Here is a 4,660-nt window from a genome sequence, read left to right as displayed (position 1 = left end):
GCTGGTGGCACAGCCAACACATTTTACTTGTGTTTTAATATTCTACTTCCAATTGCTTGTGTAGAAGGAAAAAGAAACTAACATTTATAGAAGGATTACAATGTGCTACATGCTTTGTACACTTCTTTTCATCAGACATTGTGAGGTAGATATTATTCACCTTTACAGATGGGGACTGAGGTTAAGGAACTTACCAAACCTCTCACAACTATTAAGTGATAGACAGATGGGTTATAATCTAGTTTCCATCTCTCAAACCCATTCTTTCAAAATGTTTTCACTTTATCAAAAAAAATCATAATATCAATGCATGCTGGTTGTAAAATGTCAAATAATCCAGATGTGTTAATGTCTCCTTCCTCATCCCAACTCTACCCTCACAGTAACAAATTTTATTAGCTGAGCTGGTACCCTGCTACTTCTTTCTCCAAACTTACATCATGTGTACACACATGTAAAGATTTTCTTCTTTTTCCCAGAAGTAAGATCATTCCATTAATATTACTCCACAACTTTTAGCATTATATTCCCATGATAGATTCATAAACAGCTGTCCAAGTGCAAGTCCACACATGGAATCTTAACTCATTTAAAAAAAATTGCATGATATATTCTGTATTACAGATAAACCATAATTTACTCAACACTTCCAGAAAGAAATTCAAATTTTTTTTTGTTTTTTCAATTACAAATAAAGCTGTAGTAAACCATCTTGAACATATAACCTTATAAACGGGAACCTTGATTTCTACAGGATAAATGAACAAAATGACATGACTGAATGTAATCACCATATTTTTTATTTTAATAGATAGTAGGCTGCATTCCCAAAAGGTACAGCACTTCATATTTACAGCAGCAAGGTATGAGTGTTCATTTTCTCACCCTCTCGCCAGCACAAAATATTACCAATCTCTATAATTTTTTGCCTATTTGATGGTTGAAAAAAGGTATTTCATTGCATTTCTTTGATTACTGGTAAAATTTGTGCTCTTCTGTTCTCAGGTTTTGACTCATAAAGAAAGAGTGACATGCAAGGCCAACGACAGAATGTACCTTCTCTAAGGCCTGTAAAGCCATTCCCACTGGACAGAGGCAAGATTGTTAAGATTCCATGCAAAGTGACCGTCAGCTGGCAGGGTCTCTACCAGAGGGCATCAGAGAAAGAAAGAAAAAACTGGTCTCTGAGGTGTGAACAGTTCAAAAACAGTAAATAAATGGAGAGTGAAGTGGGATTATTTTTATTAACTTTCAAACTCAAAGACCTTTATCAAAATCAGATCTTACAGAAGAGGGAGTAGGGACACTTGGCCGGATGCCTCTTCCACAACCCTCATCCCTCACCTGCAAGGTAAACAAGGAAGAAGGAAAAAGAAATAGCAAAGAGGGAGAGAGTAAAACCGACTTTCCTTCAGCGAGGACCACGCTCCTGTCAGAAAGGGGCCAGGCTTTCAAGGGCCTCTGATACAGGAAGGTAGAGGGTAGCTCGGTCTCCTGCAAATGCAGTCCACTCTCTCAAGCTGAGATGACATCTGAGGACAAACCAGAGGCAATAAGTGGAGGAGCTAGCTTCAGAGTGATTACTTCTCAAGCTGGAGGTGTGTTTTTGGATGCTTCAGAGAAACTCTCCAAATCTTATTTTCCTATTTTGAAAAACGAGGGAGGGGTTTGGAATTTGGATGTGTAAGGCCACTTCCAACTCTAAGATTCTATCATTCCAATTATAAAATGTTGCTAATTTTCTATTAATTTTGTCTCACCTTCAATTGATATCCATGAAAATGTAGAAAGATCATAAAATTTGTAGTCAAGTCTTGGGTTCAAGTCCCAACCACAAGCTACGTAATCTCGGACAAGCTCCTTGGTTTCTCTGAGCCTTATCCTTATCTGCAAAACTGAGAAAATAAGCCTCACAGTGTGGTTGCAAGAGTCAAGTGAGGGGGTATCTGTGAGAGCACTTATAAACTCTAAGGTGTTAAAACAAGTGTAGTACAGCATTCTTATTAAATCTGAGCCACTCATTTCCATTTCTTTGCTCAATTTAAACCTCACTAATTAAATACGTAAATGATTTATCCCACAGACATTGACAGTGTCTCCTGTTTTAGGCACTAGAGATACTTTAGTGAATAAGACACTGAGGTCACTGACATCATGGGACTTGGACTTGAAAATGTTCTTTTAACATCTGCATCAGATAAGGAAATCTAGGCATACACATATTTTAGCAAGATACATAAAAGGTAAATCACTGTACCCAGTACTGTAGAGAGATGAATTGAGTAACTATGAACACAGGTCGTGCTATGGCCCCACGCATAAGGAGAGGCACTGTTTCAGGTACTGGGAGACTGAACATCGAACATTGAACAAGACCAAGCCCCTGGCCTTCTGGAGCTTACATTCTATCAGAAAGGTTGAATCAGTCAGACTATTACTAATTATAAATGGAAGACACAGCCAAAGAAATGTATGAGGCTGATGTAAGAGGTATGAAACATAGTTCTGGACCCACAGCTTCTGGTCTCTTCTCTTGGCCACACTCGGTTTCCCTTCATCAGAACTGAAGGCATCATAAACTCTGACTTGCTTGCCTCATGTCTCACTTCTCATTCTAATTATTCAGCTTGGACAAGTTAACAGCCTTTACACCACATAGTAAGACACGTAGGCATAGGGGATAATCACAGCTATTTTTCAGCTGTGGTCAGTTGTTATGGCTTAATTAGATTGTAAAACAGGATTCACATAGTCTGCAAAGTATGATTCAGCTTTACCTTTTTTTCAGGTTCCTTTGAGTCTACCTCATGACCCACTTAACACAAGGACCCCCACAGCCAGTAACAGACTACCAGCCTCCACCTAACCCCTAAAGTATTGATCATTATGCATTCAGCTGTATAGTCAACAACCGCAGATTCTCTTCTTTGAGACACGGTGCTAGGTCCTTGCTTCCTGGCATTTACAATCACATTTGAAAACTTAGAAATGCCACTAACTCCAATATAAGAGTAGGAGCAGATGCCATTGACTAAGTGAGATATAGGAGCTCCAGGGAAGGAGACATCATTTCTGACTCCAGCGACTAGGTGCGAGAAGGATGCAGCTCTGATGAGAGCCTGCTTTGTGCTGGGACAGTCCTCGATATTTTACAGACTCTGTCACTTGATGTGGAAGGCTTCATGAAGGACTTGGAGTCTAAGGCCTTGAGTGATGGGAAGAATTAGGAAAGGCAGAAATGTAATTTCAATTGAATTTTTATTGATTGCCCAGTGCTGGCCAGGCACAATGCTAGGTACAGGCACCCAATGGTGAACAAGTGCGGGTCTCGCAGTAAAGGGTTTTCAGTAGGGAAAACAAACAAATAGCCAGGCAATTACAATTACAGAGTGTGATGTGTGTTACAATTCTTTTAGGTGTACATGACAAAACTGACAGTTTTTTCTTTTAAATTTTTTTTTTTTTGAGGAAGATTAACCCTGAGCTAACTACTGCCCAACCTCCTCTTTTCGCTGAGGAAGACTGGCCCTGAGCTAACATCTGTGCCTACCTTCCTCTACTTTATACATGGGACACCTACCACAGCATGGCTTTTGCCAAGCGGTGCCATGTCTGCACCCGGGATCCCAACTGGCGAACCCAGGGCCACCAAAGCAGAACGTGTGCACTTAACCACTGCGCCACCGAGCTGGCCCTGACTCAGTTTCTTAAGCTAAAGTGATGGACTGGCTTATGTTACTAGGCACCTCAGGGTGGATCCAGCACTTAAACAAGGAAACTCTCTCTCTCTCTGCTCTCTATGTGAGTCACTGTATTCCTTTGCAGACGGGGTATTCCTCCAGATGAACATCCAGAGGCAAGGGGAAGGCTTCTCAGCTTGGTCTAGTGGAAGGAAGATTCAGGGAGGGACTCTGCCTCTGCTTGGACTACTTAGTTTCCCCTGAAACTGTTGCCCAGGGAAGGCGCACCATGACTAACAAGCAGGGTTTATGCACCTGGGTGGTGGGTAGGTTCTGATACTGGAAAGGGAGAGGGAGAAATACATGCTGGGTCACCAAAATCAACAGCTACCATAAAGAGGCCCCTGAAGGGAGCACAGAGGAAGGAATGTGCAGGATGGGCTCCTGGGACATTGGCAGATCAGTTTGGCTGGAGCAGGGATCGCACCCAAGAGGAGGGAGAAAACGGAGGCCAGACTGTGGAGGGCTTTGAATGCCTGGCTGAGGACTCTAGACCAGCCTGACGGGAATGTGGTGACAGCTTTGTTCAGAATCTTTCCAATTTTCCTTCAAACCACTCAGAGCAACAAGAATGAAGGTGTGAAACACCTACACACTTACATCTTCAATAAAATGAGGAAGCAAGAAAGTTCCCAAATTTCACGTGCGTAGTGTTACCCCCAACTGGCACAGTAAAGCACAATGTGTGGTTTACCAGGTGCCACAGGGAAGACTAGAAATTGCACAAGAGTCCAGGTGGTACATGCCCCAGCAATCCCCAGTGAAAATTCCACCCAAGGAGGAAAGGATTCATCCTGGGTGGGTACGGCTGCGAGCAGGACTAAGGCAGACGGCAGGGACACCGGGAGAGGAAGAAATAAGTCCCTCAGATGCAGCTTAGGAAAGCGAGAGGAGCATGCTGGCAGGAAGCGACAGGATGC

The sequence above is a fragment of the Equus caballus genome, chromosome 9, assembly GCF_041296265.1.
Source record: "Equus caballus isolate H_3958 breed thoroughbred chromosome 9, TB-T2T, whole genome shotgun sequence".
NCBI lineage: Eukaryota > Metazoa > Chordata > Mammalia > Perissodactyla > Equidae > Equus > Equus caballus.
The sequence above is the reverse complement of the archived record's forward strand: the minus strand, read 5'-3'. Positions refer to the sequence as shown.